The sequence below is a fragment of the Elephas maximus genome, chromosome 13 (assembly GCF_024166365.1).
Source record: "Elephas maximus indicus isolate mEleMax1 chromosome 13, mEleMax1 primary haplotype, whole genome shotgun sequence".
NCBI lineage: Eukaryota > Metazoa > Chordata > Mammalia > Proboscidea > Elephantidae > Elephas > Elephas maximus.
Window position 1 is genome coordinate 100,088,639 of NC_064831.1, and position 23,306 is coordinate 100,111,944.

Here is a 23,306-nt window from a genome sequence, read left to right on the forward strand (position 1 = left end):
CTCAGGTGATTTCTCCCGGGGATTGAGATGTCTCGGGTCAACGAAGACACCTCAACTTGTCTCCAAGAGAGATGATGACATAAAAATCATGCTCAATAGGATCCCGCTGAGGCCCAGAGAGAAACTCCTTTTCCCTAACGTTAATGATCTGCTTTAGAGTGGACCCCCGTTTGGATCCCTTTTTCCTCCACCAAGTGATCAAAAACTCCTCCCTGACCGATTTTGGTCATGCTGATTCCTTGGCTCTTTTCGTCTTTTTCTGTCATTTGGAAAGACCTGCTTTCAGGAGATTCACCACCGAAAGAACTCAAGGTGAGTGAATGATGGCGGTTCTCCCTTGTCTCTGGTGACACTTAGACAAGTGAAAATGGAGCCCAAGAGGCAGTCGGGTTTTGTGGAAAAGCTGAGACGTGTCCCCTGCTTTGAGCTTGACCTGACCTATTGACCCAGTGGCGGTGATATGCACGGGTGGATAGTTAGGAAGCACAGGAACCTAGAAGAATTTCCACTTGAGTAATTTTTGATCGTCCGGTTCCCAGTCGGGTATGTCTACGGAATTTGAGAATATTTTCAACTCTCAACTCTTTACGGGATGGGAGTGTGTAGCAGCTCTACTGGAGAAACCAGAGAGACTTGCCCTAGTTGAAAGCCTGTGTCAGTTGCGACTGGACTCTTAGGATCTCCAGGGCGTCTTTCCCAGACGTCTTGGTATTGGATGAAGACTGGAGTAGCCTGATACCTCGCTGTAGCATTCAAGAAAAGGCAGCAGCACCACTATCTGAGTCAAAAAGCTAATGCCAGGCTCAATACCATTCGGTACGTGGGTCGCGAGCGTCATGACTAGTTTCAGGTTCATACCACAGGAGGTCAGGATCTGCTGACAGCCTAATCAGGCAATGCAGGCATAACTGCTGCCTTCCACATGTGGAAAGATCATTTTCTTGACAGATCTTTGGAATCTTGTAGAGATTCCATAGAACTCCTTTTCCGTGTGCCCCACGGGATCCTCTGATGCTTGATATACGGGAGGAGATGTGTTCCCTCTCTGGGGATTATTGGGGCCTGAGGTAGATTCGATTGTGTCTCTCCATGGCTCAGTGGTGAAACGAAAGCGTTGAAGGACTGTGGCAATTTTAACAAGTGTTGGCAGAATTCTTGGAAAGCTATTCTTTTCCAAATGTCCTCCAGCTGATTTGAAGATCCCCCGGTGCTGGGGACTCTTGGGTGCCATTTCCCGGGAGTCCGCACACATTGGACAGTGCCCGTGGACGCATAGTTGGCTGCCTTCAACACATCAGTCAGGCTTAAGCAATGGCAAAGGCTCCTTTTGCCTGGGTCCTCCTGTAAATTTGTGCTACATCCAGAGACCTCTCTGCCTTCTTCTGAATATTGCATGATTCTCTCCTTCTGTCATGGGTCAGCAGACTCCCCAGTGGGTTGCAAATGGCTGTCTTGATTTTGTCCATGTGTTCGCGAATGTCTGGCTGAAAGCCTAGCCTTAGGGAAGTGAGTTTCTCTTCTGGGATCTCTGTCTTACTGATTTCCCCTTTTCAAAGGGTTAGTGAGTTCGATGTGTCTTGTCCTGCTTTCATGGGGGTCAAGCCAACTGCCCGGGAAACTGGAAGATGATGTGTGAACGCTCTCATCCACTGTCCTTCCTGGGTGGAAGGAAGACATTTGTGGTAAGCATCTTCAGGTCTCAGGGGATTTTTCCTGGGGAGTGATATGGCTGGGGTCAATGATGACATAATCTGTCTGGAAGAGAGATGATGACCTAAAAATCATGCTCAGAGAGGTTATGCTGAGGCCCTGTGGGAAAGTCCTTTGGCCCAGCCTTACAGATCTTCTTTAGAGCGGACTCCCATTTTGATTTCTTTCACCTGCACCAAGTAATCCAAAAGACCTGGGTGGCCGATTTTGGTCAGGCTGATTCCTTGGCTCTTTTCCTCTTTTTGTGTCCTTTAGCAAAACCTGCCTCCGAGGAGCTCACCGTTGCGAGGACAAAAGGTGAGGGATTTCCCGTGATTTGCCCTGGCCCCATCTGACACTTAGGCAAGTGAGGATACACCACAAAAGGCAGTAGGGTTTGCTGACAAGGCTGAGGCATGTCCCCTGGTGTTTGCTTGACCTTGCCTGGTTGACTAAGTGGCGGTGACGTGCGTGGGTGGATACTTAGGAATCAGAGAATCCTGAAACATGTGCGCTGGAGTCATCTGCGATAGCCTGGGTCCAAGTCCGATACGGCCTACCGAAATGGGAGAAACGGCCAACTAGAACAATGTATTTTCCCAAGATATTTATGAGATGTGAATGGCTCAGAGCTCCACAGGAGACTGGTCAACTTGCTGTAATTGAAAGCGTGTGTCAGTTGCGGCTGGACTCGCAGGATTTGCAGGTCGCTTTTCCCGTGAATCTTGAAATTGGATGAGCGACTCAGTAGTCTGATAGCTGGCTCCAGCTTTCAAGTAAAGGTAGCTGCACAGATAACTGCGTAGAAAATCTAAAGTCAGGGTCGATGCCAGGTGTGAAGGGGACACGAGGGTCAGGAGCACTTTCAGGTTGATGCCACAGGAGGTCATGTTTCCCTGGAGCTCTAGACAGTGAAAGCAGGCGTAAGTGCTGCCTTGCACATGTGCAAAGATCCCTGTTCCTACAGAGTTGGTTGGAATCCTGTAGAGGTTCCATAAGACTCCTGCTCTCTTTGTGCCAAGGAATCCTCTGATGGTTGATAAACAGGAGGAGATGTGTTCCCTGTGTTCCCATTCTTTGGGAATGAGGTGGCCTTGACTGTGTCTCTCCATGGCACAAGGGTGAAATCAAACTCTGGAAATGCCTAGTTGATTTTGGGGCCAAATTCTTGGTGAAAGCACTCTTCCGAGTGTCCCACAGCTCATTTGAAGATCCCCAGTTTTGGGAACCCTTGGATGTCATTTCCTGGAAGTGCTCGTGCACGGATCCGTGCCTGTGGACACAGATTCGGCTTCCTCGTAGACATTAGCCGGGGCTGATCAAATGAATAGCCTGTTCTTGGCTGGGACTTCCTGAGTACTTTTCTCCATTCGGAGTCCTCTATGCCTTGTCTTGATCTGGCACGCGTCTGCCTTTCTGTCAAGGGTCAGCAGTCTCACTAATGGGCGAGAAGTGTGTGTCTTGATTTCGTCCCTCTTTTGGGCTATATGTGGAAAAAGCATAGCTGTTAGGCAATGAATGTCTCTCGTCTGATGTCTGACTTACTTCTTTGCCCTTCCTCAAAGGATTGCAAGGTCGAAGCCTGTTTTCCTGCTTTCATGAGGGTCAAGCTACTCCCCGGGAAACCGGAAGAGGATGTGCGAACCTTCTCATCCTGCGTGATTGCGGGCTGGATGGACGATATCGGTGGTGAGGAACTTGAAGACTCAGGTGATTTCTCCCGGGGATTGAGATGTCTCGGGTCAACGAAGACACCTCAACTTGTCTCCAAGAGAGATGATGACATAAAAATCATGCTCAATAGGATCCCGCTGAGGCCCAGAGAGAAACTCCTTTTCCCTAACGTTAATGATCTGCTTTAGAGTGGACCCCCGTTTGGATCCCTTTTTCCTCCACCAAGTGATCAAAAACTCCTCCCTGACCGATTTTGGTCATGCTGATTCCTTGGCTCTTTTCGTCTTTTTCTGTCATTTGGAAAGACCTGCTTTCAGGAGATTCACCACCGAAAGAACTCAAGGTGAGTGAATGACGGCGGTTCTCCCTTGTCTCTGGTGACAATTAGACAAGTGAAAATGGAGCCCAAGAGGCAGTCGGGTTTTGTGGAAAAGCTGAGACGTGTCCCCTGCTTTGAGCTTGACCTGACCTATTGACCAAGTGGCGGTGATATGCACGGGTGGATAGTTAGGAAGCACAGGAACCTAGAAGAATTTCCACTTGAGTAATTTTTGATCGTCCGGTTCCCAGTCGGGTATGTCTACGGAATTTGAGAATATTTTCAACTCTCAACTCTTTACGGGATGGGAGTGTGTAGCAGCTCTACTGGAGAAACCAGAGAGACTTGCCCTAGTTGAAAGCCTGTGTCAGTTGCGACTGGACTCTTAGGATCTCCAGGGCGTCTTTCCCAGACATCTTGGTATTGGATGAAGACTGGAGTAGCCTGATACCTCGCTGTAGCATTCAAGAAAAGGCAGCAGCACCACTATCTGAGTCAAAAAGCTAATGCCAGGCTCAATACCATTCGGTACGTGGGTCGCGAGCGTCATGACTAGTTTCAGGTTCATACCACAGGAGGTCAGGATCTGCTGACAGCCTAATCAGGCAATGCAGGCATAATTGCTGCCTTCCACATGTGGAAAGATCATTTTCTTGACAGATCTTTGGAATCTTGTAGAGATTCCATAGAACTCCTTTTCCGTGTGCCCCACGGGATCCTCTGATGCTTGATATACGGGAGGAGATGTGTTCCCTCTCTGGGGATTATTGGGGCCTGAGGTAGATTCGATTGTGTCTCTCCATGGCTCAGTGGTGAAACGAAAGCGTTGAAGGACTGTGGCAATTTTAACAAGTGTTGGCAGAATTCTTGGAAAGCTATTCTTTTCCAAATGTCCTCCAGCTGATTTGAAGATCCCCCGGTGCTGGGGACTCTTGGGTGCCATTTCCCGGGAGTCCGCACACATTGGACAGTGCCCGTGGACGCATAGTTGGCTGCCTTCAACACATCAGTCAGGCTTAAGCAATGGCAAAGGCTCCTTTTGCCCGGGTCCTCCTGTAAATTTGTGCTACATCCAGAGACCTCTCTGCCTTGTTCTGAATATTGCATGATTCTCTCCTTCTGTCATGGGTCAGCAGACTCCCCAGTGGGTTGCAAATGGCTGTCTTGATTTTGTCCATGTGTTCGCGAATGTCTGGCTGAAAGCCTAGCCTTAGGGAAGTGAGTTTCTCTTCTGGGATCTCTGTCTTACTGATTTCCCCTTTTCAAAGGGTTAGTGAGGTCGATGTGTCTTGTCCTGCTTTCATGGGGGTCAAGCCAACTGCCCGGGAAACTGGAAGATGATGTGTGAACGCTCTCATCCACTGTCCTTCCTGGGTGGAAGGAAGACATTTGTGGTAAGCATCTTCAGGTCTCAGGGGATTTTTCCTGGGGAGTGATATGGCTGGGGTCAATGATGACATAATCTGTCTGGAAGAGAGATGATGACCTAAAAATCATGCTCAGAGAGGTTATGCTGAGGCCCTGTGGGAAAGTCCTTTGGCCCAGCCTTACAGATCTTCTTTAGAGCGGACTCCCATTTTGATTTCTTTCACCTGCACCAAGTAATCCAAAAGACCTGGGTGGCCGATTTTGGTCAGGCTGATTCCTTGGCTCTTTTCCTCTTTTTGTGTCCTTTAGCAAAACCTGCCTCCGAGGAGTTCACCGTTGCGAGGACAAAAGGTGAGGGATTTCCCGTGATATGCCCTGGCCCCATCTGACACTTAGGCAAGTGAGGATACACCACAAAAGGCAGTAGGGTTTGCTGACAAGGCTGAGGCATGTCCCCTGGTGTTTGCTTGACCTTGCCTGGTTGACTAAGTGGCGGTGACGTGCGTGGGTGGATACTTAGGAATCAGAGAATCCTGAAACATGTGCGCTGGAGTCATCTGCGATAGCCTGGGTCCAAGTCCGATACAGCCTACCGAAATGGGAGAAACGGCCAACTAGAACAATGTATTTTCCCAAGATATTTATGAGATGTGAATGGCTCAGAGCTCTACAGGAGACTGGTCAACTTGCTGTAATTGAAAGCGTGTGTCAGTTGCGGCTGGACTCGCAGGATTTGCAGGTCGCTTTTCCCATGAATCTTGAAATTGGATGAGCGACTCAGTAGTCTGATAGCTGGCTCCAGCTTTCAAGTAAAGGTAGCTGCACAGATAACTGCGTAGAAAATCTAAAGTCAGGGTCGATGCCAGGTGTGAAGGGGACACGAGGGTCAGGAGCACTTTCAGGTTGATGCCACAGGAGGTCATGTTTCCCTGGAGCTCTAGACAGTGAAAGCAGGCGTAAGTGCTGCCTTGCACATGTGCAAAGATCCCTGTTCCTACACAGTTGGTTGGAATCCTGTAGAGGTTCCATAAGACTCCTGCTCTCTTTGTGCCAAGGAATCCTCTGATGGTTGATAAACAGGAGGAGATGTGTTCCCTGTGTTCCCATTCTTTGGGAATGAGGTGGCCTTGACTGTGTCTCTCCATGGCACAAGGGTGAAATCAAACTCTGGAAATGCCTAGTTGAATTTGGGGCCAAATTCTTGGTGAAAGCACTCTTCCGAGTGTCCCACAGCTCATTTGAAGATCCCCAGTTTTGGGAACCCTTGGATGTCATTTCCTGGAAGTGCTCGTGCACGGATCCGTGCCTGTGGACACAGATTCGGCTTCCTCGTAGACATTAGCCGGGGCTGATCAAATGAATAGCCTGTTCTTGGCTGGGACTTCCTGAGTACTTTTCTCCATTCGGAGTCCTCTATGCCTTGTCTTGATCTGGCACGCGTCTGCCTTTCTGTCAAGGGTCAGCAGTCTCACTAATGGGCGAGAAGTGTGTGTCTTGATTTCGTCCCTCTTTTGGGCTATATGTGGAAAAAGCATAGCTGTTAGGCAATGAATGTCTCTCGTCTGATGTCCGACTTACTTCTTTGCCCTTCCTCAAAGGATTGCAAGGTCGAAGCCTGTTTTCCTGCTTTCATGAGGGTCAAGCTACTCCCCGGGAAACCGGAAGAGGATGTGCGAACCTTCTCATCCTGCGTGATTGCGGGCTGGATGGACGATATCGGTGGTGAGGAACTTGAAGACTCAGGTGATTTCTCCCGGGGATTGAGATGTCTCGGGTCAACGAAGACACCTCAACTTGTCTCCAAGAGAGATGATGACATAAAAATCATGCTCAATAGGATCCCGCTGAGGCCCAGAGAGAAACTCCTTTTCCCTAACGTTAATGATCTGCTTTAGAGTGGACCCCCGTTTGGATCCCTTTTTCCTCCACCAAGTGATCAAAAACTCCTCCCTGACCGATTTTGGTCATGCTGATTCCTTGGCTCTTTTCGTCTTTTTCTGTCATTTGGAAAGACCTGCTTTCAGGAGATTCACCACCGAAAGAACTCAAGGTGAGTGAATGATGGCGGTTCTCCCTTGTCTCTGGTGACACTTAGACAAGTGAAAATGGAGCCCAAGAGGCAGTCGGGTTTTGTGGAAAAGCTGAGACGTGTCCCCTGCTTTGAGCTTGACCTGACCTATTGACCAAGTGGCGGTGATATGCACGGGTGGATAGTTAGGAAGCACAGGAACCTAGAAGAATTTCCACTTGAGTAATTTTTGATCGTCCGGTTCCCAGTCGGGTATGTCTACGGAATTTGAGAATATTTTCAACTCTCAACTCTTTACGGGATGGGAGTGTGTAGCAGCTCTACTGGAGAAACCAGAGAGACTTGCCCTAGTTGAAAGCCTGTGTCAGTTGCGACTGGACTCTTAGGATCTCCAGGGCGTCTTTCCCAGACATCTTGGTATTGGATGAAGACTGGAGTAGCCTGATACCTCGCTGTAGCATTCAAGAAAAGGCAGCAGCACCACTATCTGAGTCAAAAAGCTAATGCCAGGCTCAATACCATTCGGTACGTGGGTCGCGAGCGTCATGACTAGTTTCAGGTTCATACCACAGGAGGTCAGGATCTGCTGACAGCCTAATCAGGCAATGCAGGCATAACTGCTGCCTTCCACATGTGGAAAGATCATTTTCTTGACAGATCTTTGGAATCTTGTAGAGATTCCATAGAACTCCTTTTCCGTGTGCCCCACGGGATCCTCTGATGCTTGATATACGGGAGGAGATGTGTTCCCTCTCTGGGGATTATTGGGGCCTGAGGTAGATTCGATTGTGTCTCTCCATGGCTCAGTGGTGAAACGAAAGCGTTGAAGGACTGTGGCAATTTTAACAAGTGTTGGCAGAATTCTTGGAAAGCTATTCTTTTCCAAATGTCCTCCAGCTGATTTGAAGATCCCCCGGTGCTGGGGACTCTTGGGTGCCATTTCCCGGGAGTCCGCACACATTGGACAGTGCCCGTGGACGCATAGTTGGCTGCCTTCAACACATCAGTCAGGCTTAAGCAATGGCAAAGGCTCCTTTTGCCTGGGTCCTCCTGTAAATTTGTGCTACATCCAGAGACCTCTCTGCCTTCTTCTGAATATTGCATGATTCTCTCCTTCTGTCATGGGTCAGCAGACTCCCCAGTGGGTTGCAAATGGCTCTCTTGATTTTGTCCATGTGTTCGCGAATGTCTGGCTGAAAGCCTAGCCTTAGGGAAGTGAGTTTCTCTTCTGGGATCTCTGTCTTACTGATTTCCCCTTTTCAAAGGGTTAGTGAGGTCGATGTGTCTTGTCCTGCTTTCATGGGGGTCAAGCCAACTGCCCGGGAAACTGGAAGATGATGTGTGAACGCTCTCATCCACTGTCCTTCCTGGGTGGAAGGAAGACATTTGTGGTAAGCATCTTCAGGTCTCAGGGGATTTTTCCTGGGGAGTGATATGGCTGGGGTCAATGATGACATAATCTGTCTGGAAGAGAGATGATGACCTAAAAATCATGCTCAGAGAGGTTATGCTGAGGCCCTGTGGGAAAGTCCTTTGGCCCAGCCTTACAGATCTTCTTTAGAGCGGACTCCCATTTTGATTTCTTTCACCTGCACCAAGTAATCCAAAAGACCTGGGTGGCCGATTTTGGTCAGGCTGATTCCTTGGCTCTTTTCCTCTTTTTGTGTCCTTTAGCAAAACCTGCCTCCGAGGAGTTCACCGTTGCGAGGACAAAAGGTGAGGGATTTCCCGTGATTTGCCCTGGCCCCATCTGACACTTAGGCAAGTGAGGATACACCACAAAAGGCAGTAGGGTTTGCTGACAAGGCTGAGGCATGTCCCCTGGTGTTTGCTTGACCTTGCCTGGTTGACTAAGTGGCGGTGACGTGCGTGGGTGGATACTTAGGAATCAGAGAATCCTGAAACATGTGCGCTGGAGTCATCTGCGATAGCCTGGGTCCAAGTCCGATACGGCCTACCGAAATGGGAGAAACGGCCAACTAGAACAATGTATTTTCCCAAGATATTTATGAGATGTGAATGGCTCAGAGCTCTACAGGAGACTGGTCAACTTGCTGTAATTGAAAGCGTGTGTCAGTTGCGGCTGGACTCGCAGGATTTGCAGGTCGCTTTTCCCGTGAATCTTGAAATTGGATGAGCGACTCAGTAGTCTGATAGCTGGCTCCAGCTTTCAAGTAAAGGTAGCTGCACAGATAACTGCGTAGAAAATCTAAAGTCAGGGTCGATGCCAGGTGTGAAGGGGACACGAGGGTCAGGAGCACTTTCAGGTTGATGCCACAGGAGGTCATGTTTCCCTGGAGCTCTAGACAGTGAAAGCAGGCGTAAGTGCTGCCTTGCACATGTGCAAAGATCCCTGTTCCTACAGAGTTGGTTGGAATCCTGTAGAGGTTCCATAAGACTCCTGCTCTCTTTGTGCCAAGGAATCCTCTGATGGTTGATAAACAGGAGGAGATGTGTTCCCTGTGTTCCCATTCTTTGGGAATGAGGTGGCCTTGACTGTGTCTCTCCATGGCACAAGGGTGAAATCAAACTCTGGAAATGCCTAGTTGATTTGGGGGCCAAATTCTTGGTGAAAGCACTCTTCCGAGTGTCCCACAGCTCATTTGAAGATCCCCAGTTTTGGGAACCCTTGGATGTCATTTCCTGGAAGTGCTCGTGCACGGATCCGTGCCTGTGGACACAGATTCGGCTTCCTCGTAGACATTAGCCGGGGCTGATCAAATGAATAGCCTGTTCTTGGCTGGGACTTCCTGAGTACTTTTCTCCATTCGGAGTCCTCTATGCCTTGTCTTGATCTGGCACGCATCTGCCTTTCTGTCAAGGGTCAGCAGTCTCACTAATGGGCGAGAAGTGTGTGTCTTGATTTCGTCCCTCTTTTGGGCTATATGTGGAAAAAGCATAGCTGTTAGGCAATGAATGCCTCTCGTCTGATGTCTGACTTACTTCTTTGCCCTTCCTCAAAGGATTGCAAGGTCGAAGCCTGTTTTCCTGCTTTCATGAGGGTCAAGCTACTCCCCGGGAAACCGGAAGAGGATGTGCGAACCTTCTCATCCTGCGTGATTGCGGGCTGGATGGACGATATCGGTGGTGAGGAACTTGAAGACTCAGGTGATTTCTCCCGGGGATTGAGATGTCTCTGGTCAACGAAGACACCTCAACTTGTCTCCAAGAGAGATGATGACATAAAAATCATGCTCAATAGGATCCCGCTGAGGCCCAGAGAGAAACTCCTTTTCCCTAACGTTAATGATCTGCTTTAGAGTGGACCCCCGTTTGGATCCCTTTTTCCTCCACCAAGTGATCAAAAACTCCTCCCTGACCGATTTTGGTCATGCTGATTCCTTGGCTCTTTTCGTCTTTTTCTGTCATTTGGAAAGACCTGCTTTCAGGAGATTCACCACCGAAAGAACTCAAGGTGAGTGAATGATGGCGGTTCTCCCTTGTCTCTGGTGACACTTAGACAAGTGAAAATGGAGCCCAAGAGGCAGTCGGGTTTTGTGGAAAAGCTGAGACGTGTCCCCTGCTTTGAGCTTGACCTGACCTATTGACCAAGTGGCGGTGATATGCACGGGTGGATAGTTAGGAAGCACAGGAACCTAGAAGAATTTCCACTTGAGTAATTTTTGATCGTCCGGTTCCCAGTCGGGTATGTCTATGGAATTTGAGAATATTTTCAACTCTCAACTCTTTACGGGATGGGAGTGTGTAGCAGCTCTACTGGAGAAACCAGAGAGACTTGCCCTAGTTGAAAGCCTGTGTCAGTTGCGACTGGACTCTTAGGATCTCCAGGGCGTCTTTCCCAGACATCTTGGTATTGGATGAAGACTGGAGTAGCCTGATACCTCGCTGTAGCATTCAAGAAAAGGCAGCAGCACCACTATCTGAGTCAAAAAGCTAATGCCAGGCTCAATACCATTCGGTACGTGGGTCGCGAGCGTCATGACTAGTTTCAGGTTCATACCACAGGAGGTCAGGATCTGCTGACAGCCTAATCAGGCAATGCAGGCATAATTGCTGCCTTCCACATGTGGAAAGATCATTTTCTTGACAGATCTTTGGAATCTTGTAGAGATTCCATAGAACTCCTTTTCCGTGTGCCCCACGGGATCCTCTGATGCTTGATATACGGGAGGAGATGTGTTCCCTCTCTGGGGATTATTGGGGCCTGAGGTAGATTCGATTGTGTCTCTCCATGGCTCAGTGGTGAAACGAAAGCGTTGAAGGACTGTGGCAATTTTAACAAGTGTTGGCAGAATTCTTGGAAAGCTATTCTTTTCCAAATGTCCTCCAGCTGATTTGAAGATCCCCCGGTGCTGGGGACTCTTGGGTGCCATTTCCCGGGAGTCCGCACACATTGGACAGTGCCCGTGGACGCATAGTTGGCTGCCTTCAACACATCAGTCAGGCTTAAGCAATGGCAAAGGCTCCTTTTGCCCGGGTCCTCCTGTAAATTTGTGCTACATCCAGAGACCTCTCTGCCTTGTTCTGAATATTGCATGATTCTCTCCTTCTGTCATGGGTCAGCAGACTCCCCAGTGGGTTGCAAATGGCTGTCTTGATTTTGTCCATGTGTTCGCGAATGTCTGGCTGAAAGCCTAGCCTTAGGGAAGTGAGTTTCTCTTCTGGGATCTCTGTCTTACTGATTTCCCCTTTTCAAAGGGTTAGTGAGGTCGATGTGTCTTGTTCTGCTTTCATGGGGGTCAAGCCAACTGCCCGGGAACCTGGAAGATGATGTGTGAACGCTCTCATCCACTGTCCTTCCTGGGTGGAAGGAAGACATTTGTGGTAAGCATCTTCAGGTCTCAGGGGATTTTTCCTGGGGAGTGATATGGCTGGGGTCAATGATGACATAATCTGTCTGGAAGAGAGACGATGACCTAAAAATCATGCTCAGAGAGGTTATGCTGAGGCCCTGTGGGAAAGTCCTTTGGCCCAGCCTTACAGATCTTCTTTAGAGCGGACTCCCATTTTGATTTCTTTCACCTGCACCAAGTAATCCAAAAGACCTGGGTGGCCGATTTTGGTCAGGTTGATTCCTTGGCTCTTTTCCTCTTTTTGTGTCCTTTAGCAAAACCTGCCTCCGAGGAGTTCACCGTTGCGAGGACAAAAGGTGAGGGATTTCCCGTGATTTGCCCTGGCCCCATCTGACACTTAGGCAAGTGAGGATACACCACAAAAGGCAGTAGGGTTTGCTGACAAGGCTGAGGCATGTCCCCTGGTGTTTGCTTGACCTTGCCTGGTTGACTAAGTGGCGGTGACGTGCGTGGGTGGATACTTAGGAATCAGAGAATCCTGAAACATGTGCGCTGGAGTCATCTGCGATAGCCTGGGTCCAAGTCCGATACGGCCTACCGAAATGGGAGAAACGGCCAACTAGAACAATGTATTTTCCCAAGATATTTATGAGATGTGAATGACTCAGAGCTCTACAGGAGACTGGTCAACTTGCTGTAATTGAAAGCGTGTGTCAGTTGCGGCTGGACTCGCAGGATTTGCAGGTCGCTTTTCCCGTGAATCTTGAAATTGGATGAGCGACTCAGTAGTCTGATAGCTGGCTCCAGCTTTCAAGTAAAGGTAGCTGCACAGATAACTGCGTAGAAAATCTAAAGTCAGGGTCGATGCCAGGTGTGAAGGGGACACGAGGGTCAGGAGCACTTTCAGGTTGATGCCACAGGAGGTCATGTTTCCCTGGAGCTCTAGACAGTGAAAGCAGGCATAAGTGCTGCCTTGCACATGTGCAAAGATCCCTGTTCCTACAGAGTTGGTTGGAATCCTGTAGAGGTTCCATAAGACTCCTGCTCTCTTTGTGCCAAGGAATCCTCTGATGGTTGATAAACAGGAGGAGATGTGTTCCCTGTGTTCCCATTCTTTGGGAATGAGGTGGCCTTGACTGTGTCTCTCCATGGCACAAGGGTGAAATCAAACTCTGGAAATGCCTAGTTGATTTTGGGGCCAAATTCTTGGTGAAAGCACTCTTCCGAGTGTCCCACAGCTCATTTGAAGATCCCCAGTTTTGGGAACCCTTGGATGTCATTTCCTGGAAGTGCTCGTGCACGGATCCGTGCCTGTGGACACAGATTCGGCTTCCTCGTAGACATTAGCCGGGGCTGATCAAATGAATAGCCTGTTCTTGGCTGGGACTTCCTGAGTACTTTTCTCCATTCGGAGTCCTCTATGCCTTGTCTTGATCTGGCACGCGTCTGCCTTTCTGTCAAGGGTCAGCAGTCTCACTAATGGGCGAGAAGTGTGTGTCTTGATTTCGTCCCTCTTTTGGGCTATATGTGGAAAAAGCATAGCTGTTAGGCAATGAATGTCTCTCGTCTGATGTCTGACTTACTTCTTTGCCCTTCCTCAAAGGATTGCAAGGTCGAAGCCTGTTTTCCTGCTTTCATGAGGGTCAAGCTACTCCCCGGGAAACCGGAAGAGGATGTGCGAACCTTCTCATCCTGCGTGATTGCGGGCTGGATGGACGATATCGGTGGTGAGGAACTTGAAGACTCAGGTGATTTCTCCCGGGGATTGAGATGTCTCGGGTCAACGAAGACACCTCAACTTGTCTCCAAGAGAGATGATGACATAAAAATCATGCTCAATAGGATCCCGCTGAGGCCCAGAGAGAAACTCCTTTTCCCTAACGTTAATGATCTGCTTCAGAGTGGACCCCCGTTTGGATCCCTTTTTCCTCCACCAAGTGATCAAAAACTCCTCCCTGACCGATTTTGGTCATGCTGATTCCTTGGCTCTTTTCGTCTTTTTCTGTCATTTGGAAAGACCTGCTTTCAGGAGATTCACCACCGAAAGAACTCAAGGTGAGTGAATGATGGCGGTTCTCCCTTGTCTCTGGTGACACTTAGACAAGTGAAAATGGAGCCCAAGAGGCAGTCGGGTTTTGTGGAAAAGCTGAGACGTGTCCCCTGCTTTGAGCTTGACCTGACCTATTGACCAAGTGGCGGTGATATGCACGGGTGGATAGTTAGGAAGCACAGGAACCTAGAAGAATTTCCACTTGAGTAATTTTTGATCGTCCGGTTCCCAGTCGGGTATGTCTACGGAATTTGAGAATATTTTCAACTCTCAACTCTTTACGGGATGGGAGTGTGTAGCAGCTCTACTGGAGAAACCAGAGAGACTTGCCCTAGTTGAAAGCCTGTGTCAGTTGCGACTGGACTCTTAGGATCTCCAGGGCGTCTTTCCCAGACATCTTGGTATTGGATGAAGACTGGAGTAGCCTGATACCTCGCTGTAGCATTCAAGAAAAGGCAGCAGCACCACTACCTGAGTCAAAAAGCTAATGCCAGGCTCAATACCATTCGGTACGTGGGTCGCGAGCGTCATGACTAGTTTCAGGTTCATACCACAGGAGGTCAGGATCTGCTGACAGCCTAATCAGGCAATGCAGGCATAACTGCTGCCTTCCACATGTGGAAAGATCATTTTCTTGACAGATCTTTGGAATCTTGTAGAGATTCCATAGAACTCCTTTTCCGTGTGCCCCACGGGATCCTCTGATGCTTGATATACGGGAGGAGATGTGTTCCCTCTCTGGGGATTATTGGGGCCTGAGGTAGATTCGATTGTGTCTCTCCATGGCTCAGTGGTGAAACGAAAGCGTTGAAGGACTGTGGCAATTTTAACAAGTGTTGGCAGAATTCTTGGAAAGCTATTCTTTTCCAAATGTCCTCCAGCTGATTTGAAGATCCCCCGGTGCTGGGGACTCTTGGGTGCCGTTTCCCGGGAGTCCGCACACATTGGACAGTGCCCGTGGACGCATAGTTGGCTGCCTTCAACACATCAGTCAGGCTTAAGCAATGGCAAAGGCTCCTTTTGCCTGGGTCCTCCTGTAAATTTGTGCTACATCCAGAGACCTCTCTGCCTTCTTCTGAATATTGCATGATTCTCTCCTTCTGTCATGGGTCAGCAGACTCCCCAGTGCGTTGCAAATGGCTGTCTTGATTTTGTCCATGTGTTCGCGGATGTCTGGCTGAAAGCCTAGCCTTAGGGAAGTGAGTTTCTCTTCTGGGATCTCTGTCTTACTGATTTCCCCTTTTCAAAGGGTTAGTGAGTTCGATGTGTCTTGTCCTGCTTTCATGGGGGTCAAGCCAACTGCCCGGGAAACTGGAAGATGATGTGTGAACGCTCTCATCCACTGTCCTTCCTGGGTGGAAGGAAGACATTTGTGGTAAGCATCTTCAGGTCTCAGGGGATTTTTCCTGGGGAGTGATATGGCTGGGGTCAATGATGACATAATCTGTCTGGAAGAGAGTTGATGACCTAAAAATCATGCTCAGAGAGGTTATGCTGAGGCCCTGTGGGAAAGTCCTTTGGCCCAGCCTTACAGATCTTCTTTAGAGCAGACTCCCATTTTGATTTCTTTCACCTGCACCAAGTAATCCAAAAGACCTGGGTGGCCGATTTTGGTCAGGTTGATTCCTTGGCTCTTTTCCTCTTTTTGTGTCCTTTAGCAAAACCTGCCTCCGAGGAGTTCACCGTTGCGAGGACAAAAGGTGAGGGATTTCCCGTGATTTGCCCTGGCCCCATCTGACACTTAGGCAAGTGAGGATACACCACAAAAGGCAGTAGGGTTTGCTGACAAGGCTGAGGCATGTCCCCTGGTGTTTGCTTGACCTTGCCTGGTTGACTAAGTGGCGTGACTTGCGTGGGTGGATACTTAGGAATCAGAGAATCCTGAAACATGTGCGCTGGAGTCATCTGCGATAGCCTGGGTCCAAGTCCGATACGGCCTACCGAAATGGGAGAAACGGCCAACTAGAACAATGTATTTTCCCAAGATATTTATGAGATGTGAATGGCTCAGAGCTCTACAGGAGACTGGTCAACTTGCTGTAATTGAAAGCGTGTGTCAGTTGCGGCTGGACTCGCAGGATTTGCAGGTCGCTTTTCCCGTGAATCTTGAAATTGGATGAGCGACTCAGTCGTCTGATAGCTGGCTCCAGCTTTCAAGTAAAGGTAGCTGCACAGATAACTGCGTAGAAAATCTAAAGTCAGGGTCGATGCCAGGTGTGAAGGGGACACGAGGGTCAGGAGCACTTTCAGGTTGATGCCACAGGAGGTCATGTTTCCCTGGAGCTCTAGACAGTGAAAGCAGGCGTAAGTGCTGCCTTGCACATGTGCAAAGATCCCTGTTCCTACAGAGTTGGTTGGAATCCTGTAGAGGTTCCATAAGACTCCTGCTCTCTTTGTGCCAAGGAATCCTCTGATGGTTGATAAACAGGAGGAGATGTGTTCCCTGTGTTCCCATTCTTTGGGAATGAGGTGGCCTTGACTGTGTCTCTCCATGGCACAAGGGTGAAATCAAACTCTGGAAATGCCTAGTTGATTTTGGGGCCAAATTCTTGGTGAAAGCACTCTTCCGAGTGTCCCACAGCTCATTTGAAGATCCCCAGTTTTGGGAACCCTTGGATGTCATTTCCTGGAAGTGCTCGTGCACGGATCCGTGCCTGTGGACACAGATTCGGCTTCCTCGTAGACATTAGCCGGGGCTGATCAAATGAATAGCCTGTTCTTGGCTGGGACTTCCTGAGTACTTTTCTCCATTCGGAGTCCTCTATGCCTTGTCTTGATCTGGCACGCGTCTGCCTTTCTGTCAAGGGTCAGCAGTCTCACTAATGGGCGAGAAGTGTGTGTCTTGATTTCGTCCCTCTTTTGGGCTATATGTGGAAAAAGCATAGCTGTTAGGCAATGAATGTCTCTCGTCTGATGTCTGACTTACTTCTTTGCCCTTCCTCAAAGGATTGCAAGGTCGAAGCCTGTTTTCCTGCTTTCATGAGGGTCAAGCTAGTCCCCGGGAAACCGGAAGAGGATGTGCGAACCTTCTCATCCTGCGTGATTGCGGGCTGGATGGACGATATCGGTGGTGAGGAACTTGAAGACTCAGGTGATTTCTCCCGGGGATTGAGATGTCTCGGGTCAACGAAGACACCTCAACTTGTCTCCAAGAGAGATGATGACATAAAAATCATGCTCAATAGGATCCCGCTGAGGCCCAGAGAGAAACTCCTTTTCCCTAACGTTAATGATCTGCTTCAGAGTGGACCCCCGTTTGGATCCCTTTTTCCTCCACCAAGTGATCAAAAACTCCTCCCTGACCGATTTTGGTCATGCTGATTCCTTGGCTCTTTTCGTCTTTTTCTGTCATTTGGAAAGACCTGCTTTCAGGAGATTCACCACCGAAAGAACTCAAGGTGAGTGAATGATGGCGGTTCTCCCTTGTCTCTGGTGACACTTAGACAAGTGAAAATGGAGCCCAAGAGGCAGTCGGGTTTTGTGGAAAAGCTGAGACGTGTCCCCTGCTTTGAGCTTGACCTGACCTATTGACCAAGTGGCGGTGATATGCACGGGTGGATAGTTAGGAAGCACAGGAACCTAGAAGAATTTCCACTTGAGTAATTTTTGATCGTCCGGTTCCCAGTCGGGTATGTCTACGGAATTTGAGAATATTTTCAACTCTCAACTCTTTACGGGATGGGAGTGTGTAGCAGCTCTACTGGAGAAACCAGAGAGACTTGCCCTAGTTGAAAGCCTGTGTCAGTTGCGACTGGACTCTTAGGATCTCCAGGGCGTCTTTCCCAGACATCTTGGTATTGGATGAAGACTGGAGTAGCCTGATACCTCGCTGTAGCATTCAAGAAAAGGCAGCAGCACCACTACCTGAGTCAAAAAGCTAATGCCAGGCTCAATACCATTCGGTACGTGGGTCGCGAGCGTCATGACTCGTTTCAGGTTCATACCACAGGAGGTCAGGATCTGCTGACAGCCTAATCAGGCAATGCAGGCATAACTGCTGCCTTCCACATGTGGAAAGATCATTTTCTTGACAGATCTTTGGAATCTTGTAGAGATTCCATAGAACTCCTTTTCCGTGTGCCCCACGGGATCCTCTGATGCTTGATATACGGGAGGAGATGTGTTCCCTCTCTGGGGATTATTGGGGCCTGAGGTAGATTCGATTGTGTCTCTCCATGGCTCAGTGGTGAAACGAAAGCGTTGAAGGACTGTGGCAATTTTAACAAGTGTTGGCAGAATTCTTGGAAAGCTATTCTTTTCCAAATGTCCTCCAGCTGATTTGAAGATCCCCCGGTGCTGGGGACTCTTGGGTGCCATTTCCCGGGAGTCCGCACACATTGGACAGTGCCCGTGGATGCATAGTTGGCTGCCTTCAACACATCAGTCAGGCTTAAGCAATGGCAAAGGCTCCTTTTGCCTGGGTCCTCCTGTAAATTTGTGCTACATCCAGAGACCTCTCTGCCTTGTTCTGAATATTGCATGATTCTCTCCTTCTGTCATGGGTCAGCAGACTCCCCAGTGGGTTGCAAATGGCTGTCTTGATTTTGTCCATGTGTTCGCGAATGTCTGGCTGAAAGCCTAGCCTTAGGGAAGTGAGTTTCTCTTCTGGGATCTCTGTCTTACTGATTTCCCCTTTTCAAAGGGTTAGTGAGGTCGATGTCTCTTGTCCTGCTTTCATGGGGGTCAAGCCAACTGCCCGGGAAACTGGAAGATGATGTGTGAACGCTCTCATCCACTGTCCTTCCTGGGTGGAAGGAAGACATTTGTGGTAAGCATCTTCAGGTCTCAGGGGATTTTTCCTGGGGAGTGATATGGCTGGGGTCAATGATGACATAATCTGTCTGGAAGAGAGATGATGACCTAAAAATCATGCTCAGAGAGGTTATGCTGAGGCCCTGTGGGAAAGTCCTTTGGCCCAGCCTTACAGATCTTCTTTAGAGCGGACTCCCATTTTGATTTCTTTCACCTGCACCAAGTAATCCAAAAGACCTGGGTGGCCGATTTTGGTCAGGTTGATTCCTTGGCTCTTTTCCTCTTTTTGTGTCCTTTAGCAAAACCTGCCTCCGAGGAGTTCACCGTTGCGAGGACAAAAGGTGAGGGATTTCCCGTGATTTGCCCTGGCCCCATCTGACACTTAGGCAAGTGAGGATACACCACAAAAGGCAGTAGGGTTTGCTGACAAGGCTGAGGCATGTCCCCTGGTGTGTGCTTGACCTTGCCTGGTTGACTAAGTGGCGGTGACGTGCGTGGGTGGATACTTAGGAATCAGAGAATCCTGAAACATGTGCGCTGGAGTCATCTGCGATAGCCTGGGTCCAAGTCCGATACGGCCTACCGAAATGGGAGAAACGGCCAACTAGAACAATGTATTTTCCCAAGATATTTATGAGATGTGAATGGCTCAGAGCTCTACAGGAGACTGGTCAACTTGCTGTAATTGAAAGCGTGTGTCAGTTGCGGCTGGACTCGCAGGATTTGCAGGTCGCTTTTCCCGTGAATCTTGAAATTGGATGAGCGACTCAGTAGTCTGATAGCTGGCTCCAGCTTTCAAGTAAAGGTAGCTGCACAGATAACTGCGTAGAAAATCTAAAGTCAGGGTCGATGCCAGGTGTGAAGGGGACACGAGGGTCAGGAGCACTTTCAGGTTGATGCCACAGGAGGTCATGTTTCCCTGGAGCTCTAGACAGTGAAAGCAGGCGTAAGTGCTGCCTTGCACATGTGCAAAGATCCCTGTTCCTACAGAGTTGGTTGGAATCCTGTAGAGGTTCCATAAGACTCCTGCTCTCTTTGTGCCAAGGAATCCTCTGATGGTTGATAAACAGGAGGAGATGTGTTCCCTGTGTTCCCATTCTTTGGGAATGAGGTGGCCTTGACTGTGTCTCTCCATGGCACAAGGGTGAAATCAAACTCTGGAAATGCCTAGTTGGTTTTGGGGCCAAATTCTTGGTGAAAGCACTCTTCCGAGTGTCCCACAGCTCATTTGAAGATCCCCAGTTTTGGGAACCCTTGGATGTCATTTCCTGGAAGTGCTCGTGCACGGATCCGTGCCTGTGGACACAGATTCGACTTCCTCGTAGACATTAGCCGGGGCTGATCAAATGAATAGCCTGTTCTTGGCTGGGACTTCCTGAGTACTTTTCTCCATTCGGAGTCCTCTATGCCTTGTCTTGATCTGGCACGCGTCTGCCTTTCTGTCAAGGGTCAGCAGTCTCACTAATGGGCGAGAAGTGTGTGTCTTGATTTCGTCCCTCTTTTGGGCTATATGTGGAAAAAGCATAGCTGTTAGGCAATGAATGTCTCTCGTCTGATGTCTGACTTACTTCTTTGCCCTTCCTCAAAGGATTGCAAGGTCGAAGCCTGTTTTCCTGCTTTCATGAGGGTCAAGCTACTCCCCGGGAAACCGGAAGAGGATGTGCGAACCTTCTCATCCTGCGTGATTGCGGGCTGGATGGACGATATCGGTGGTGAGGAACTTGAAGACTCAGGTGATTTCTCCCGGGGATTGAGATGTCTCGGGTCAACGAAGACACCTCAACTTGTCTCCAAGAGAGATGATGACATAAAAATCATGCTCAATAGGATCCCGCTGAGGCCCAGAGAGAAACTCCTTTTCCCTAACGTTAATGATCTGCTTCAGAGTGGACCCCCGTTTGGATCCCTTTTTCCTCCACCAAGTGATCAAAAACTCCTCCCTGACCGATTTTGGTCATGCTGATTCCTTGGCTCTTTTCGTCTTTTTCTGTCATTTGGAAAGACCTGCTTTCAGGAGATTCACCACCGAAAGAACTCAAGGTGAGTGAATGATGGCGGTTCTCCCTTGTCTCTGGTGACACTTAGACAAGTGAAAATGGAGCCCAAGAGGCAGTCGGGTTTTGTGGAAAAGCTGAGACGTGTCCCCTGCTTTGAGCTTGACCTGACCTATTGACCAAGTGGCGGTGATATGCACGGGTGGATAGTTAGGAAGCACAGGAACCTAGAAGAATTTCCACTTGAGTAATTTTTGATCGTCCGGTTCCCAGACGGGTATGTCTACGGAATTTGAGAATATTTTCAACTCTCAACTCTTTACGGGATGGGAGTGTGTAGCAGCTCTACTGGAGAAACCAGAGAGACTTGCCCTAGTTGAAAGCCTGTGTCAGTTGCGACTGGACTCTTAGGATCTCCAGGGCGTCTTTCCCAGACATCTTGGTATTGGATGAAGACTGGAGTAGCCTGATACCTCGCTGTAGCATTCAAGAAAAGGCAGCAGCACCACTATCTGAGTCAAAAAGCTAATGCCAGGCTCAATACCATTCGGTACGTGGGTCGCGAGCGTCATGACTAGTTTCAGGTTCATACCACAGGAGGTCAGGATCTGCTGACAGCCTAATCAGGCAATGCAGGCATAACTGCTGCCTTCCACATGTGGAAAGATCATTTTCTTGACAGATCTTTGGAATCTTGTAGAGATTCCATAGAACTCCTTTTCCGTGTGCCCCACGGGATCCTCTGATGCTTGATATACGGGAGGAGATGTGTTCCCTCTCTGGGGATTATTGGGGCCTGAGGTAGATTCGATTGTGTCTCTCCATGGCTCAGTGGTGAAACGAAAGCGTTGAAGGACTGTGGCAATTTTAACAAGTGTTGGCAGAATTCTTGGAAAGCTATTCTTTTCCAAATGTCCTCCAGCTGATTTGAAGATCCCCCGGTGCTGGGGACTCTTGGGTGCCATTTCCCGGGAGTCCGCACACATTGGACAGTGCCCGTGGACGCATAGTTGGCTGCCTTCAACACATCAGTCAGGCTTAAGCAATGGCAAAGGCTCCTTTTGCCTGGGTCCTCCTGTAAATTTGTGCTACATCCAGAGACCTCTCTGCCTTCTTCTGAATATTGCATGATTCTCTCCTTCTGTCATGGGTCAGCAGACTCCCCAGTGGGTTGCAAATGGCTCTCTTGATTTTGTCCATGTGTTCGCGAATGTCTGGCTGAAAGCCTAGCCTTAGGGAAGTGAGTTTCTCTTCTGGGATCTCTGTCTTACTGATTTCCCCTTTTCAAAGGGTTAGTGAGGTCGATGTCTCTTGTCCTGCTTTCATGGGGGTCAAGCCAACTGCCCGGGAAACTGGAAGATGATGTGTGAACGCTCTCATCCACTGTCCTTCCTGGGTGGAAGGAAGACATTTGTGGTAAGCATCTTCAGGTCTCAGGGGATTTTTCCTGGGGAGTGATATGGCTGGGGTCAATGATGACATAATCTGTCTGGAAGAGAGATGATGACCTAAAAATCATGCTCAGAGAGGTTATGCTGAGGCCCTGTGGGAAAGTCCTTTGGCCCAGCCTTACAGATCTTCTTTAGAGCGGACTCCCATTTTGATTTCTTTCACCTGCACCAAGTAATCCAAAAGACCTGGGTGGCCGATTTTGGTCAGGTTGATTCCTTGGCTCTTTTCCTCTTTTTGTGTCCTTTAGCAAAACCTGCCTCCGAGGAGTTCACCGTTGCGAGGACAAAAGGTGAGGGATTTCCCGTGATTTGCCCTGGCCCCATCTGACACTTAGGCAAGTGAGGATACACCACAAAAGGCAGTAGGGTTTGCTGACAAGGCTGAGGCATGTCCCCTGGTGTGTGCTTGACCTTGCCTGGTTGACTAAGTGGCGGTGACGTGCGTGGGTGGATACTTAGGAATCAGAGAATCCTGAAACATGTGCGCTGGAGTCATCTGTGATAGCCTGGGTCCAAGTCCGATACGGCCTACCGAAATGGGAGAAACGGCCAACTAGAACAATGTATTTTCCCAAGATATTTATGAGATGTGAATGGCTCAGAGCTCTACAGGAGACTGGTCAACTTGCTGTAATTGAAAGCGTGTGTCAGTTGCGGCTGGACTCGCAGGATTTGCAGGTCGCTTTTCCCGTGAATCTTGAAATTGGATGAGCGACTCAGTAGTCTGATAGCTGGCTCCAGCTTTCAAGTAAAGGTAGCTGCACAGATAACTGCGTAGAAAATCTAAAGTCAGGGTCGATGCCAGGTGTGAAGGGGACACGAGGGTCAGGAGCACTTTCAGGTTGATGCCACAGGAGGTCATGTTTCCCTGGAGCTCTAGACAGTGAAAGCAGGCGTAAGTGCTGCCTTGCACATGTGCAAAGATCCCTGTTCCTACAGAGTTGGTTGGAATCCTGTAGAGGTTCCATAAGACTCCTGCTCTCTTTGTGCCAAGGAATCCTCTGATGGTTGATAAACAGGAGGAGATGTGTTCCCTGTGTTCCCATTCTTTGGGAATGAGGTGGCCTGGACTGTGTCTCTCCATGGCACAAGGGTGAAATCAAACTCTGGAAATGCCTAGTTGGTTTTGGGGCCAAATTCTTGGTGAAAGCACTCTTCCGAGTGTCCCACAGCTCATTTGAAGATCCCCAGTTTTGGGAACCCTTGGATGTCATTTCCTGGAAGTG

At 49.1% G+C, this 23,306-nt stretch overlaps 14 non-coding genes across 14 annotated transcripts; all 14 read left to right on the forward strand.

Moving 5' to 3' along the window:
- The first annotated feature begins 34 nt into the window (after positions 1 to 34).
- On the forward strand, positions 35 to 115 carry LOC126057789 (small nucleolar RNA SNORD115). Its single transcript, XR_007512862.1, has one exon. It is a non-coding gene; the product is annotated as a small nucleolar RNA SNORD115 (small nucleolar RNA).
- A 1,617-nt stretch (positions 116 to 1,732) lies between these two features.
- LOC126057791 (small nucleolar RNA SNORD115) lies at positions 1,733 to 1,810 on the forward strand. The gene has a single exon (XR_007512864.1). It is a non-coding gene; the product is annotated as a small nucleolar RNA SNORD115 (small nucleolar RNA).
- A 1,618-nt stretch (positions 1,811 to 3,428) lies between these two features.
- LOC126057801 (small nucleolar RNA SNORD115) lies at positions 3,429 to 3,509 on the forward strand. Its single transcript, XR_007512875.1, has one exon. It is a non-coding gene; the product is annotated as a small nucleolar RNA SNORD115 (small nucleolar RNA).
- A 1,617-nt stretch (positions 3,510 to 5,126) lies between these two features.
- Positions 5,127 to 5,204, forward strand: LOC126057792 (small nucleolar RNA SNORD115). Its single transcript, XR_007512865.1, has one exon. It is a non-coding gene; the product is annotated as a small nucleolar RNA SNORD115 (small nucleolar RNA).
- A 1,618-nt stretch (positions 5,205 to 6,822) lies between these two features.
- LOC126057813 (small nucleolar RNA SNORD115) lies at positions 6,823 to 6,903 on the forward strand. The gene has a single exon (XR_007512886.1). It is a non-coding gene; the product is annotated as a small nucleolar RNA SNORD115 (small nucleolar RNA).
- Positions 6,904 to 8,520: 1,617 nt separating this feature from the next.
- Positions 8,521 to 8,598, forward strand: LOC126057793 (small nucleolar RNA SNORD115). The gene has a single exon (XR_007512866.1). It is a non-coding gene; the product is annotated as a small nucleolar RNA SNORD115 (small nucleolar RNA).
- A 1,618-nt stretch (positions 8,599 to 10,216) lies between these two features.
- Positions 10,217 to 10,297, forward strand: LOC126057646 (small nucleolar RNA SNORD115). The gene has a single exon (XR_007512722.1). It is a non-coding gene; the product is annotated as a small nucleolar RNA SNORD115 (small nucleolar RNA).
- A 1,617-nt stretch (positions 10,298 to 11,914) lies between these two features.
- Positions 11,915 to 11,992, forward strand: LOC126057910 (small nucleolar RNA SNORD115). The gene has a single exon (XR_007512984.1). It is a non-coding gene; the product is annotated as a small nucleolar RNA SNORD115 (small nucleolar RNA).
- A 1,618-nt stretch (positions 11,993 to 13,610) lies between these two features.
- Positions 13,611 to 13,691, forward strand: LOC126057825 (small nucleolar RNA SNORD115). Its single transcript, XR_007512898.1, has one exon. It is a non-coding gene; the product is annotated as a small nucleolar RNA SNORD115 (small nucleolar RNA).
- Positions 13,692 to 15,308: 1,617 nt separating this feature from the next.
- Positions 15,309 to 15,386, forward strand: LOC126057906 (small nucleolar RNA SNORD115). Its single transcript, XR_007512978.1, has one exon. It is a non-coding gene; the product is annotated as a small nucleolar RNA SNORD115 (small nucleolar RNA).
- Positions 15,387 to 17,003: 1,617 nt separating this feature from the next.
- LOC126057837 (small nucleolar RNA SNORD115) lies at positions 17,004 to 17,084 on the forward strand. The gene has a single exon (XR_007512910.1). It is a non-coding gene; the product is annotated as a small nucleolar RNA SNORD115 (small nucleolar RNA).
- A 1,617-nt stretch (positions 17,085 to 18,701) lies between these two features.
- LOC126057795 (small nucleolar RNA SNORD115) lies at positions 18,702 to 18,779 on the forward strand. Its single transcript, XR_007512867.1, has one exon. It is a non-coding gene; the product is annotated as a small nucleolar RNA SNORD115 (small nucleolar RNA).
- Positions 18,780 to 20,397: 1,618 nt separating this feature from the next.
- LOC126057850 (small nucleolar RNA SNORD115) lies at positions 20,398 to 20,478 on the forward strand. The gene has a single exon (XR_007512921.1). It is a non-coding gene; the product is annotated as a small nucleolar RNA SNORD115 (small nucleolar RNA).
- Positions 20,479 to 22,095: 1,617 nt separating this feature from the next.
- LOC126057796 (small nucleolar RNA SNORD115) lies at positions 22,096 to 22,173 on the forward strand. Its single transcript, XR_007512868.1, has one exon. It is a non-coding gene; the product is annotated as a small nucleolar RNA SNORD115 (small nucleolar RNA).
- Positions 22,174 to 23,306: the final 1,133 nt, after the last annotated feature.